The sequence below is a fragment of the Esox lucius genome, chromosome 7 (assembly GCF_011004845.1).
Source record: "Esox lucius isolate fEsoLuc1 chromosome 7, fEsoLuc1.pri, whole genome shotgun sequence".
Lineage (NCBI taxonomy): Eukaryota > Metazoa > Chordata > Actinopteri > Esociformes > Esocidae > Esox > Esox lucius.
The window spans coordinates 12,358,107-12,374,172 of record NC_047575.1 but is presented as its reverse complement, the minus strand read 5'-3'; the positions used below and the strand labels follow the sequence as shown (position 1 = coordinate 12,374,172).

The following is a 16,066-nucleotide window of genomic DNA, read 5'->3' as shown; positions in this document are numbered from 1 at the left end:
TGACAAAAGGAAGCACTTTGTAAGGGGGGTTACTTTTCAGCAAGGCCCCTTTACCCACCAGAAGAATGTAGTATACAGTTTATTGCACTTTTACGTAAACAATGGGATTTATTCCTTTGACCTTTGAGTGGTGTGACCTCGGTCAGGGGTTGTGGGCAATCAGAATCAGAAAGAGTTATATTGCCAAGTAAGTTTCACAACAAAAATGTTTTTTTTTCTGGCCGTTGGTGCAACAATTTATGCAAAAGGAATCAGAGAAATAAAAACAAATAAGAACAGTGGACTGAACATATGAACAGTAGACTGAACATTAATAAATTACTAAATAAAATATTTAAGTTGGAAGATTTTGTCCAGTTGAGGGTTGTGTGTGTATGTGGGAAGGGGTTATAGATATGTCCAGTTGAGGGTTATGTGTGTATGTGAGCAGTGGACTATAGTCAGTTAAATTCTAGACATGTGTTCATGAGGCACACTGCGGTTGGAAAGAAACTGTGCTTGTGGTGAGAGGTTTTGGTTCTGATAGACCTCAACCTTCTTCCAGAGGGGAGAGCACTGAATAGTCCTTTTCCAGGGTGAGAGGGATCATCCCCAATCATTGCCGCTCGCCTCCGCGTCCTGGAGGTATGTAGGTCATGTAAAGATGGCAGATTGCAGACAATCACCCTTTCTGCAGAGCTGATGAGCGTACCAGGCGCTGATGGAGGAGGTCAAGATGGACTCTATGATGGCAATATATTAATATTTACGACCTTGTCAAGGGTTAAAAGGGTTCCTTCTCTCCCATCTTAAAATGTGACTCCTTAATGTTAGATCCTTGCTTCAAAGGCAATTGCAGTAAATTAATTTATCACTGATCCTAAACTGGATGTTATTGGCCTGTGTGAAACATGGCTGAAGCCTGATGAATTTACTGCCCTATAAGGCTCCTCCTCCTGGCTATACTAGTGATCATATCCCTCGTTCATCCCAAAAGCTTTTTGACCCTCTTCAAAAAGCTTTTGAAGCCATAATTGACTCAATGGGTTTCATCCAACATGTCTCAGGTCCAACACATTGCCACAATCATACCTTAGACTTAGTCCTGTCATGAGATATAGACCTAATAATTTTTCCTAATAATCCTGAAATATTAGATCACTGTCTTATTACGTTTACCGTTAAAACAAGAAACCCACTTTACCCCTAACTATGAATTTCTCAAGCCGTAATGTAAATTCTCGGACTAAAAATAGATTTCTTGTTATTTTTTCAGGCTTGTTCATCGATGACAGAGTAAATAAATCGCTCCCTGGTACACAGACAATACTAGAGCATTCAAGCAAGCCTCCAGAACATTTTAGTGGAAGTGGCGCTACACTACAATACCGAAAAGCACTCACATCTGCTCGATCAGCTTTTTTCTCCAACCTGATTGAGTTAGAACAAAGACAATCCAACATTTCTCTTTGATACAGTTGCAAAGCTAACAAAAAAAGCAATGCTCAAGAAGTGAAGTGGGTCTTCACTTCAACGGTAATGAATACATAAACTATTTTGATGAAAAGATCATCACAATTAGAAAACAAATATCTGACTCCTCCTTAAATAGATATAGTCCTCAAAATCAAATTTATGAGCATACCCAGAACTTATTTGACCTGGTGTCAATGATGACACGTTTATACCCTTTATCTCTCGACATGTTCACTAAATTAGTAATGAGTTCTAAACCCACAAATTGTAAGCTAGACCCGATTTAAGGAGCTACTTCCTTTGCTAGGTCAGCCATTGTTGAACGTAATTAATTGCTCCCTATCCTCTGGATGTGTACCAACATTTGCAGAAATAATGCCTCTTCTGAAAAAATCTAACCTGGTTAAATTTCACATACCGAGGATCAAGAACACCATCCGTTCAATAACCTCCATTGCTCCCTAGTAGAATGAAGGTGAGTAGAGTTGAGCTGGTACCATGCAGTGGGAAAGCTTTTAGTTTTAAGGTTGTTATATAACTGGATCAAAAGAATGTAAACTCACAACAAATGAGCATGTCTGTCATGTTGGTAACAATACTAATCTAGTCAAGCTATGTGCTTCATATAAGATATTTTTGTTTAAGTTTATTCGTAAGAGATTAATATACAGTCCTATACCTGTGATTTTAAAAATACCAAACAGGCTTAGCCCACCCCAATTTTTTGACTTTCTCTGGCCTCATCCATTGTATTCAAATTAAACAGTGCCCTTTTTTGTAGAAAAAGGTGCAGTGTGAACACGCCTAATGTGTTCAGAAGATTCACTAGACCTGTACGTGCGTCCAGCCCATTGGCCTCTACAGTGGATGGCAGTGTCCTGTCAGGCTGGTTTAATGCAGTGACACCCCATTCTTCTCTGTACTCATCACCATTCATTTCACAGAGGTTATGCAGAACACAATGTGCCATCTCCATGGATTTGACCTTGTTTATGTTGCAGTCATTTTGTTTTAACAAGCACCTCCATCTGCCCATCAGTCTGCCAAAAGCGTTCTCAACGTTTGCAGAAATTGGTGCAGAAATTGTGTACACAGTAACACACCAGAGTAATGCCGACTCCAAATGATAAATGCTCCTGTACTCTGAGTTGGTTGCAGATTTCCACAGTGCAATGGCGATCCTTTTTTTGAATGGCTACACAACAGCGGTGTCATGTCTCCCCAGTTATGGTTGCAATCGACAGCACAGGTACAAAAATTTCCTTAGACATATGGAAATTCTTTATCTTCTGGGCCTCTGTGAAAGTTGGAACCTCGGTTTCCCACCGTTTGTGTACCCAAACAGATGGAGAAACACAATGCATTCTGTAATACTCACATATCTAAAACACTCACAAAAAGGTGCAAAAAATATGTTAATGTAGTTTACAATAACATTATTCCCAATTGTGATTTACTTAAACGTATATAGAATCAAAATCATCACACACACACATTTGAACTAAAAAACAAATTAAACTCCAAACCAGGATGCCTGCCTCTTATTTATTTGTGACTCTGTGAAAAACAGCTCATTCTCAACCCCCCTTGCTCTGCTCCTCTCCCTAAGCTAACATCTCAAGAAACCCAACACCCCAGTTGCTCACCCTCTCCCAGAAAATGAAGCCCCAGAACCACCTGCTCAACCCTTTCTCTGTTCCTCTCCATCTTTCATCTCAAGATTTACTTAGAAGTATATAATCATAAAACACTTTTATTAACCTCCCCCACCTAACTGGACATGAACCCCCAGGAAAAACAACTGTCCAAATATTACCACCCCGACATGAATGTCCGGTAATAAATTACCATCCATAAAAAAATATTTTTTCATAATCCTTTGGACATTTCACCACAGTCACAGCTGTCAAATGTCAAAGGTCAAAGCAATAAATTACTCTTGATGTATACTCTATCTTTCTAGCTTATGAACAACTGAACACCTTTTGCAGGATCTATCAATGTTAGAGTTTACATAGCTGGCCAAAAACTGAATTTGCATTTTACCTTATGGGTTATGTACATTGCCTTTGGAAAGGGTTTCTAAACCATTGCTTTCCACTTCATTATGATTGGGCTACATCTCTACATTACACGCTAAAGGTCTGCCAGATATTCAGTCATTACAGTAATACAATAACCCTTGATCTTCCAGAATCTGACTTTCTATCTGAACATACTATTTAAAACACAAATAACATGTTATTAGTGTTTTACTCCCAAAAAATGTATGTACATTTCTTGAAAAGGGCAGTGACATTATAGTATATAAAAATCAAGGTATCTGTTGTTTATATGTACACTAAATCTGCAGTAGTCTGATGTTTTGCTCCACAACCACCAACATTGTCAAATATTTGCAGAAATCCCAGGCACGAAATGTACGTTCCCAATCTTGGACACATATAAGTTATACCTGTGCGAATGTAACATGCGATTATTAGGACCACCAACAATGGATTTTCAAATTGCAAATTATAGAAATAAACTGTGATTATACACCTGCATTCTTAGCTTAAAGTCAATGTCGTCAGCAGCCAATGATAACCAATAAATGCAGTTTTCTGAGTTGCAAGGCAATTGGAATCAACTGGCCTACCTGAATGGAGTTGAAGTGGCAACATCAAATACAGGTCATCACCGGGGGTAAATTTGGTTTTATGTTTGATATTCAGAGTTTGTTTGTTTATAGCGCTCTCCAAAAATGTCTTATAAAGAAGACAGCGACATACAGCTCTGGAAGAAATTAAGAGACCACTCCTAATCTTTCTTAAATCAGCATCTCTACATGTATGGCCGGCATTCCATTCCAGTGTCTGTTAAATTCCAGCACATAAAAGACACATTTTACTTAATGAGGTACTGAAGCAAATCTAATTTAACGAAGAAAAGTATAAAAACCACAGCTGTGGTCATCACTATCCTCTTGCAATAGGACCAGCTGGATGGCAAAAGCAGTGCAAGTTGCACCTCAAAGGTAATTTGAATAACAAAATAACTATTCAGCATTACAAAACAGTTGAAAAATAAAAGCTTTGAGTGAGGAAAAGAAGGGTTCAATTCTAGGTTTACTGGCAGATGGATACAAAGAGTGTCAGGCTGCTTCCATTCTGAAAATTTCAAAGACGGTGATTCATACGAACAAGGGCAAGCAACAGACATTGGGGACAACAAAGGTAGAGACTGGCAAATGGCGAAAACAACTGTCCATTGACCAGGATGACCGTCATCTCATTCAAATGTCACTCAACAACCGTAGGATGACATCACCTGACCTACAAAAAGAATGGCAAACAGCAGCTGGGGTTAGGTGCACGGCGAGGACGGTTCAAAACAGGCTCCTAGGGGCAGGGCTGAAGTCGTGCAAAGCGAGAAAAAAGCCCTTCATCAATGAGAAGCAAAGAAGAGCCAGGCTGAAGTTTGTAAAAGACCATAAGGATTGGACCATAGAGGAATGGAGTAAGGTCATCTTATCTGATGAGTCAAATTTTAAGCTTTGCCCAACACCTGGTCATCTAGTGGTTAGACAGAGACCTGGAGAGGCATACAAGCCACAGTGTCTTGCATCCACTGTGAAATTTGGTGGGGAATCTGTGATGATCTGGGGATGCTTCAGCAAGGCTGGAATCGGGCTAATTTGTCTTTGTGAAGGACGCATGAATCAAGCCAAGTACAAGGTTATCCTGGAAGAACACCTGCTTCCTTCTGCTCTGACAATGTTCCCCAACTCTGACAATTTGTTTTTCCAGCAGGACAATGCTCCATGCCACACAGCCAGGTCAATCAAGGTGTGGATGGAGGACCACAAGATCAAGAACCTGTCACGGCCTGCCCAATCTCCAGACCTGATCCCCATCGAAAACCTCTGGAATTTGATCAAGAGGAAAATGGATGGTCACAAGCCATCAAACAAAGCTGAGCTACTTGAATTTTTGTGCCAGGAGTGGCATAAAGTCACCCAACAGCAATGTGATAGACTGGTGGAGAGCATGCCAAGACGCATGAAAGTTGTGATTAAAAAAAATCAGGGTTATTCCACCAAATTTTGATTTCTAAATATTCCTAAGTTAAAACATTAGTATTTTGTTGTATATTTTTGGGGTTATTTTGACCAGTTGTTGTTTTCTACAAATAAATACTCTAAATTACCATATTTTTATTTGGAATTTGGGGGTAATGTTGTCAGTAGTTTATACAATAAAACTAAAATGTTCATTTTACTCAAACACATACCTATGAATAGTAAAACCAGAGAAAATTATACTTTTGCAGTGGTCTCTTTATTTTTCCAGAGCTGTATATACAATGGATATAACTACACACCCCTATTAAAATGCCATGTTCTGGTGGTGTAAAAGAATGAGAAAAAGATAAATCATGTCAGACATTTTTTCACTTTTAATGTGACCTATAATGTGAACAATTCAATTGAAAAACAAACTGAAATCTTCGAGGGGGAAAAATGTAAAATACTTTCAATGGAGGAATATTACATGGATGAGGCTAAGTGTCCGTCTTAAATGTACATTCGGCAGAAATCATTGTTTATATATTTTCTATCTTCGTTGCAACTTCCATTTTTTTCTCCACATTTATAATAAACAAAAGGTGTCATTATTTGTTTATACAAAACATATATAAAACACAAATAGGCTAAACTTAAATCATTTTACAGATGATGATATTATCCAAGACACATATTAGCTCTAAATCAATTTATACTTTCGTCACTGCCCTTCCTTTTCCCAATTCCCTCCTTATTATTGATGTTTTTCCTGGGAAACTTACATTTCTCATTCTAAACCACTTACATTTTGGTCACTGACATTCCTTATGGGTCCTAGGGGCCGTGACCTGATGTGGGGTCACCTGATATGAAAATGGGGTGGAGGAAGGATGTTTTACAATTGACTCTCATAGCCTCAAATAAAGAAATAACGATTATACAATTTATCTTCACATGGTTAGGGTTGCAAGACTTTTTAGATATTGAAATGGGTTTGAAAAAATAAGAGGTGAACCTTTCAGAAGAGAGGTTAAGGAACACACTACACTTGTTTGTAGATCACTTGCTAATATGGATAGGGCGCTATTAAAAATTGTTGTATAGAAGGAAACACTCATTTGTAGATCTCTAACTCATATGGATGGTGAGCTATAAAAAAGTGTTGTTTAGAAAGATAAATTCCTGTAAATTCACCGACATTTTAAATGACACAACTAAGGGCCGTACTCTAGACAAGGAAGGTCAGTGAACAAAATGCAAGTGGTTTTAGAGGTACATGTCCTCTGGTTTGAAGCTATTAAAAATATTCTTGTTACTTTGGTAATAGAGTTGTAATAATACACATTTTCTAAAATTAAAATACAGATAATGAATTTGGAATAAAGAAATGTACCTTTCAGAAGAGAGTTACCAGAACACATGACACTTGTTTGCAGATCACTAACTCATATGAATATTGAGCAATCAAAAATAGTTGTTTAGAAAGATAAATTCTCTAGCTCATATGGATAGTGAGCTATTAAAATACTTTTGTTTTTAGGATCAATTCTCATATAATCACCAAAACATAAAAGGGCAAATCTAAAGGTCAGTGACCAAAATGTTTTTAGATGTATATGTCATCTCTATAGGAATCTATTAAAAATGTAATACATAAGTTTTAACAACAAAAATATATGTAGAAAATTATCGGTTTGTTTAATAACCCTTTTCTCCTAACCAGGTGGATTTCTGTTGGTAAGGAATAAGTAGGGGTGATCTGGGGTCTAGATAATTAAAACGACCCCAGAGTTTTCCTTTTTCCCTATCTCAATACCCTTTACTTTAAACAAGCACCCTACAACACAAAATATACACAAATACACATGAGAAAATCCAATCCTATTAATACTGAGACTAGTATTAATAGGATTGGAAACAACAAATAATCATCTAATAGCACAAACCACTTACAACTGTACAATTCAAACTAACTAATCAGTTTGGCACCTAATCAATAACTAAAGCCCACAACTTATAGTTTTTTATAAAATTCCTTTCACTTACAACAGCGCACGTAATAAATAAAAATAATTGAACTCGGGGTACCCCTAATAAAGGAATAATCTTAACCAGAGCTCTGAAATAAATTAGTGCCGGCCTATGCACATTTGACCAGAACAAATCATCGAAACTGGATGCCCCATTTGACGATCAGTATATATGCAGTGTGGGGGGGATCTCCAACAGTCAGGACAGTCCTGTGAAGGATCATGGACAGCTTGCTTCGTTGTTGTTGGTTAGCCGGAGAGTTCTTCACAACTCAGAGGAAACCCTAGGATCTCCTGGTACCTAGGCTCGCTTTCTGAGTTCGCCAAATAATAACTCACAGGGTCTTCAATATACCTAAGGTAGGCCTCTTACGGTGAAAGATACCTAAATTGCTATGGAAACTTTATAGTGTAAAGGCTAGGTAGCGGCTAACCGCAACTAACAAGCTGAAGTTACAGTGTATCACAGACAACCCGAAAGGAAACTAAAATAATTGCTGGTATATGGAGTCTCTATCTAGTCTTGTTGCTAGTTGGCCCCGGACACTCAAAACAGTGTAATATATAATTTCTATAAATTACAACGGTTCACAAGAATTATCTCTTAACAAGACTAACCGTCTCGAAACTAACCATCTCTATCCATTCCAGACAGACTTCCGGGCTACATCATTCCCCTCTTAAAAAGTTTGTATGCCCTCATACAGCTGGTTCACTAGCCAACCTTACTAGATGACCAATAGGTAGCAGATGGTTTCTGTGTATGGACATTTTCCAGTTTCACTCGGTAGACTGGAAGGTCTGTCAGCTTTTCCAGGAACACATGGCTTCTGGTTTCCATCTGTCAGCGATCTTGTTGTTTGCTGTCCAATTACGGGAGAAGCACACGGTCCCCATCATTCAAAACCTGGTCACGTACCCGCTTGTCATAGCGTCGTTTGTTGTGGGAGAAACACCAAAGCAGAGGTAAATGGAAAGCTCAACCAGGATGGCCGAGTGGTTAAGGCGTTGGACTTAAGATCCAATGGACTCATGTCCTCGTGGGTTCGAACCCCACTCCTGGTAAAACCCCTTTAGTTTGGTATTAAAACTTCAACCAGGATGGCCGAGTGGTCCTATAAACACTCTCCGCTAATCCTTGGAAAACTCCTGCTAAGAACCCTAATGGGTTGATATGAGATTTTCATTCCATGAAAAGATGTTTACACTACAGTGTATCATTCTTCCAGCATCTACTCCACCTAATATGCTGCATTATAACTCCAGTACAACGAGAATCGTTTTGAAAAGATGCTATTTGCTGAGCAACCCGGGATGGCCGAGCGGTTAAGGCTTTGCACTTAAAGTGCACTAAATTCTCACCTATAATTTGTTCAAACAACACACTTGTTAAAGGCTGTTGGTTTCATATGAAAACGTATTTAAATATATCCACACTTAAAGTGCATTATAGGCTTTTTCCATCCCACGAGAACATGGTTAAACCAACACACCTGGTATAGGCGGTTTGTTTGATATGAAAACGTATTTAAATATATCTACAATTAAAGTGCATTATAGGCTTTTTCCATCATTCCTCCAGCGTCTATTTCATTAACACTAACTTAAGCAAATAATTTAATTCCTATACAACAAAATCTGTTTTGAAAATATTCGCCCAGATAAACCTGCTGGATGGCTTGAGTGGTAAACACGTTGCATTTAAGGTCCAACATACATGTCTTCTCGTGTGTTTCCGAACCCCGCTACTGGTAAAACCCTTTAGTTTGATATGAACGACATTAAGCGAGTACCTTAAGCAAGTAATGGAATTATTATGAAACAAAATCTATGTTGAACCCCACGCCAAGTAACGTCCTTTAGCTTGATATGAATACTTATTTAAACATATGAACACTTAATGTGCTTTATAGGCTTCTTCCAACATTACTCCAGCATCTATTTCATGAACTCTACTTTGGAGAATTTAGTATTTTATTTTCAATACAAAGAAAACTACTTTGAAAAGAGTGTTACTGCCCGTCAACCAGGATGGCCGAGTGGTTAAGGCGTTGGACTTAAGATCCAATGGACTCATGTCCTCGTGGGTTCGAACCCCACTCCTGGTAAAACCCTTTAGTTTGGTATTAAAACTTCAACCAGGATGGCCGAGTGGTCCTATAAACACTCACCGCTAATCCTTGGAAAACTCCTGCTAAGAACCCTAATGGGTTGATATGGGAATTTCATTAAATGAAAAGATGTTTACACTACAGTGTATCCTTCTTCCAGCATCTACTCCACCTAATATGCTGCATTATAACTCCAGTACAACGAGAATCGTTTTGAAAAGATGCTATTTGCTGAGCAACCCGGGATGGCCGAGCGGTTAAGGCTTTGCACTTAAAGTGCACTAAATTCTCACCTATAATTTGTTCAAACAACACACTTGTTAAAGGCTGTTGGTTTCATATGAAAACGTATTTAAATATATCCACACTTAAAGTGCATTATAGGCTTTTTCCATCCCACGAGAACATGGTTAAACCAACACACCTGGTATAGGCGGTTTGTTTGATATGAAAACGTATTTAAATATATCTACAATTAAAGTGCATTATAGGCTTTTTCCATCATTCCTCCAGCGTCTATTTCATTAACACTAACTTAAGCAAATAATTTAATTCCTATACAACAAAATCTGTTTTGAAAATATTCGCCCAGATAAACCTGCTGGATGGCTTGAGTGGTAAACACGTTGCATTTAAGGTCCAACATACATGTCTTCTCGTGTGTTTCCGAACCCCGCTACTGGTAAAACCCTTTAGTTTGATATGAACGACATTAAGCGAGTACCTTAAGCAAGTAATGGAATTATTATGAAACAAAATCTATGTTGAACCCCACGCCAAGTAACGTCCTTTAGCTTGATATGAATACTTATTTAAACATATGAACACTTAATGTGCTTTATAGGCTTCTTCCAACATTACTCCAGCATCTATTTCATGAACTCTACTTTGGAGAATTTAGTATTTTATTTTCAATACAAAGAAAACTACTTTGAAAAGAGTGTTACTGCCCGTCAACCAGGATGGCCGAGTGGTTAAGGTGTTGGACTTAAGATCCAATGGACTCATGTCCTCGTGGGTTCGAACCCCACTCCTGGTAAAACCCTTTAGTTTGGTATTAAAACTTCAACCAGGATGGCCGAGTGGTCCTATAAACACTCACCGCTAATCCTTGGAAAACTCCTGCTAAGAACCCTAATGGGTTGATATGAGAATTTCATTCCATGAAAAGATGTTTACACTACAGTGTTTCATCACATAAATATAATATGCAAGTTAACAAGAGTTAGCTATATTGTGTGTCCTTTAGGCATGTTGGTTAAAAAAGTGATTTGGGCCGCGATGCTCTCTAGCTTTTCCTATGTGGCCCCCCAGTGAAAAATATTGCCCACCCCTGAACTAAAGGTCTGTATCGGGAGGGTTTCAATCAATTAGGGGTGAATGTTTATTGGACTTTAAATGCAAAGCCTCAACCACTCGGCCATTCGGGTTGGTTGGCAAAGAGCCTCTTTTCAAAACAGTTTTTGTTTTATTGGAATAAAAAAACTGCATATTAGATGAAGTAGAGGCAGGAAGAATGATGAACGAAGCAAATACTGTAGTTTAAATGTCTGTTCATGGAAAGAAGCCTTCTTATCAAACTGAAGGTATTTAGCAGGAGTGTGGTTCAAACCCACAAGGACATGAGTCCATTGGATCTTAAGTTAAGTATATGTATGCACAAGTGAGCATTGAATAGTGTGTTGTGGCAAATGAAAGTACAAATAGCAATTCTGACTGTGCAATCGAGCAAGTTCGAGGTGTAAGGTAGTATGTGCAACTGAAATGCAGGGATAGCTGCAATGAGGTTTCCAAGGTAGACATGTGGTAGACATGTACAGTGGGTATAGAAAATAATCACCCCCCTTTAAAATAATCAAATTTTGTTGCTTTGCAGCCTGAAATGAAGACAGACACAGTTTTTGTTTCATTCAGCTGTATTTACTCAGTGCAACTTATAACATCCAAGTGAGAGATATAACACCAACATGTCAGAAAAAAACAAAAAATAAAAAAAAAACATTCCACAGATTTTCAATGGGGTTTAAGTCCAGGCTCTGACTAGGCCATGCAAGGACATTCACCTTTTTCTCCTTCAACCACTGTGTGGTCCGTTTTGCTGTGTGCTTTGGGTCATTGTCATGTTGGAAGGTAAATCTTCTTACCATTGACAACTTTCTGGCAGAGAACAGCAGATTTTCCTCAAGAATCTGACAGTATTTTGCATCATCCATTTTTCCTTCTATCCTGACAAGTGCTCCAGTCCCTGCTGCAGAGAAACAACCCCATAACATGATATTACCACCTCCATGCTTTACTGTAGGAATGGTGTTATTTGGATGGTGAGCTGTATTGGATTTTTGCCAGACATATCGTTTGGCGTTGAGGCCAAATAATAAAAAAAGATTCTCATCTGACCATAACACATTTTTCCACGTGGCCTTAGAATCTTCAAGGTGAGTTTTGGTAAAGCTCAGTCGTGACTGCATGTGGCCTTTCTAGAGGAGTGTCTTTTCTCTTGCAACCCTCCCACACAAGCCACATTTGTGGAGAATTTGTGATATTGTTGTCACATGCACACAATGACCACTCTTTGTCATGAATTCCTGCAACTGCTTCAGAGTTCCTGAAGGCCTCTTGGTAGCCTCTCTGACCAGTTTCCTCCTGGCTCTTTCATCCAGTTTGGAGCGATGTCCTGACCCAGGGAGGGTCTGTGTTGTACCAAATACCTTCCACTTCTTAATAATATACTTCACTGTGCTTCTAGGCACTGATAAAGCCTTTGAATTTTTTTTGTATCCATCTCCTGACTTGTGCCTGTCTAGAACTTTATCCTGGAGATCTTTTGACAATGCCTTGCCACCCATAGTTGATGTTTTCTTCAGTTGCACTACCAAGGACTGAAATGCTTCAGGAAAAGCTAATCAAAATGACCACAGCTCATCACAGTTGAAAGTCAATTGGCTTTGTGTGCTATTGAGAAGGTGATTAACTACACCTGGTTGGGTTTACAAGTCATTTTTAGGAGGGGGGTGATTCTTTTTCCAACTCAGTGATTCTGTTTTTTTAGTTGGTATTATATCTTTCACTTGGATGTTATAAGTTGTAAATACAGCTGAATAAAACAAAAAAAATTAAAAATTACAAATTTCATTTCAGGCTGCAAAGCAACAAAATGTGATTATTTTAAAGGGGGGTGATTCTTTTCTATACCCACTGTACATGTAACAACTGAAAAATGCAAGTAAAATGGCAATTCTAAATGTGCAGTGCAAACAAATTGAAGGTGCAAGGTGTATGTGCAACAAAAACGCAGGGATAGCAGCAAAAAGGTTCCAGAGGTAGACATGTAAATGTAACAACTGAAAACTTCCTCATCAGACTTTGCAAAGCAGTGTCACAGTCCCGTAGTACAAAGGGAATAGTGCAACAAGGTCCCTGAGAGGCAGTACTAAGCGGTGGGCAGGTGGGTGTGGTTAGTGATGGGTCACAGAGTTCAGCAGGGTTAAAATAGATGGAAAGATACTGGGATAGCAGCCATAATTCAAGGATAGCAGCAATGTTCCTGAGGTAGTCACGTACCTGTAACAACAAATTAACATTGATTACAAGCTTTAATTATTTGTATTGTGAAAACATCTATCTTCATACTGCAAATTCATGTTGGAAAATAGTACATCAGAATTAATGGTTATGTTTGATTTACAAGTTGAGAACAGATTATATTTAAAGTCAACATTTTGGCATATATACAGTTGATAAATATCTCATTATAGCATTCAATTATCTTTTGTTGAGATAACTAAAGATATGTCATTATATTGCCAGCATTCAAGAAAGATTTTAAGTCCTGATGTCTTCAGTCACTGCATACGCCCATATCGGCATACTGTATATCCTATTTTTAGGACAGTAGACATGAAACATTTATGATGGTAATGAGGACTCGCGAGGGAAATGCACGCTCTCTCCCCCGGCGTGGTGTTCGGCGTGCGTCGTCACCGGCCTTCTAGTCACGCCGCTCCTCCTCCCACGGCACTGTCATGTCTTGTTATTGCACACACCTGGTGTCCATTCCCTCATTAGGTAACCTATATTAGTTCCTGTTTTCCTGGGCGTCTTTGTGAGGTACTGTTCTATGTTTGGTGTTGTAAAATAGTGCGCTGTTGACACGTTTGATTTTGCGCTTGTACTTTTTTTTCCTTGGTACGTGCTATTACTTTTAATAAGAAACAACATTACTACCTACCTCCCTGCGATTGGCTCCTTCCTCGCACACCACGACAACAACACCCTTGACAATGACCTGGAAGAAATAGTTTTCTATATAGTTTCCATAAATGTCTGGATAGGATCCATATGTAATGTAGTCTGTATATGCCCTGAAAATGCCAGTTTTCTCTCAAATAACATGGAAATATAATTTTGGAATATTTCCATATTTTTGACCTTTTTACCCAGTGGATTAGACTATCCTTACTCCTGATGCTATAACATAAAGTAGATAGTTGTAAACCAGTCACTCATATGACACTGGAAGCTCACAGGATCAGTTGCTGTGCCAGGCTGGAAAATATCTAACACTCACATTAGACTCGAAATACTGACCATAATCCTTTACCTACCCTGAGCACTTTCTACTAGAGAGTTAGAGTACACGTCAATATTACGATTTAGAGATTTATTGCTTTGACCTTTGACCTTATTTTATGACCATACGGTAATTTCCAGAGGGCCTATTATTTTAACAGATGTCTTTAAAGAGGATAATTCTGGAGAGGGTTTGTTGCTTCCTCAGGGAATGGGGTTTGGCCACAGATGGCTGGCTGAAGGGGCTTGCATAGTTTGTTTTTTAGTTCGTCTTAGGGTCTGTGTCTAATGTGTCTTATATGGAACTGTATAAAATGTAGAGGTTTAATGTAAGTGATTAGTGATGGCATAAGAAATGAACAACAGTGGTTTTGGTTCTGAGTGATAAACCCGTGGTAGCCCCGAAATGGTAGAAAAGTGAGGTTGTCCTTCGGGATTAAAATGACTATGGATTTTAGAGATCCTGACTTCCTCAGGGAAAGGTGTTGGACCAGGATGGCTGGGGGAGAGGGGGGACCAGAGCCAGGGAAAGGGTGTTGGACCAGGATGGCTGGGGGAGAGGGGGGACCAGAGCCAGGGAAAGGGTGTTGGACCAGGATGGCTGGGGGAGAGGGGGGACCAGAGGGAGAGAGGAGGACCAGAGGGAGAGAAAGGGTGTTGGACCAGGATGGCTGGGGGAGAGGGGGGACCAGAGGGAGAGAGGAGGACCAGAGGGAGAGAAAGGGTGTTGGACCAGGATGGCTGGGGGAGAGGGGGGACCAGAGGGAGAGAGGAGGACCAGAGGGAGAGAGGAGGACCAGAGCCAGGGAAAGGGTGTTGGACCAGGATGGCTGCTTGAAGGGGACCCAGTGTTTAAAGTGTTTTGGGTCATAACCTTGTGTGTGAGTGTGTGTGTGTGTGTGTATTTTAGTTTAATAATTAGCTTTTAATTCCTCCTAGGGTGTGTGTTTCAAAATCTGTGTCTTGTATGGATCTGTATAAAATGTAGTGGTTTTGGTACAATAGTAGTTTTGGTACTGAGTGATAAACCTGTGGTAGCCCTGACATATGAAAAAAGACACAGAATGGAAGATAGAAAAGTGGAAGCGTGTGAACCAGAAATATATAATGCTCTTAAGAAATGTTTTCTCAATTTGTACACAAACCAAATGCTATCCTTAGAGCTGTTGACGGATCAACATGACATACTTCTATAGAAATAACCATTTTGAAAACAAATACAACGTGATTGAAATTAGCAACTATTTTGGTTAATTCATTGGTATATTCTATATAATGCCATTATCTCAAAATAAAGACAAACCAAGTTCTTTCCTACCACTAGCACCTTACACTGCTTATGTAAGCTGAACTATCATTGAAGAATGAACATGTATCTTTTTCTTTGCTTGTATACCTATATTACTAAGATGTAATTCTTGCCCTTAATGTGCAAAAAAATCTAGATAACAGTGATCATTTGCACTTATTTCCACAATTGAACCAAGTGAATTCAGGAAACAACAGAGACCAGTGTTACAGCTCAAAGCGGAAAGTTTAATATGGAAATCAAACACACACCTCAGTGGGTTTGCCAGCCAAGATGAACAGTTCAGTTCTCAAAGAACACAATATACACTCACCTAAAGGATTATTAGGAACATCTGTTCAATTTCTCATGAATGCAATTATCTAATCAACCAATCACATGGCAGTTGCTTCAATGCATTTAGGTGTGTGGTCCTGGTCAAGACAATCTGCTCAGTTACTGGGATTTTCACGCACAATCATTTCTAGGGTTCACAAAGAATGGTGTGAAAAGGGAAAATCATCCAGTATGCGGCAGTCCTGTAGGCGAAAATGCCTTGTTGATGCTA

At 39.0% G+C, this 16,066-nt stretch overlaps 3 non-coding genes across 3 annotated transcripts; all 3 read left to right on the top strand.

The window, feature by feature from the left end:
• The first annotated feature begins 8,512 nt into the window (after positions 1-8,512).
• trnal-uaa lies at positions 8,513-8,595 on the top strand. The gene has a single exon. It is a non-coding gene; the product is annotated as a tRNA-Leu (tRNA).
• Positions 8,596-9,555: 960 nt separating this feature from the next.
• trnal-uaa lies at positions 9,556-9,638 on the top strand. The gene has a single exon. It is a non-coding gene; the product is annotated as a tRNA-Leu (tRNA).
• A 959-nt stretch (positions 9,639-10,597) lies between these two features.
• trnal-uaa lies at positions 10,598-10,680 on the top strand. Its single transcript has one exon. It is a non-coding gene; the product is annotated as a tRNA-Leu (tRNA).
• Positions 10,681-16,066: the final 5,386 nt, after the last annotated feature.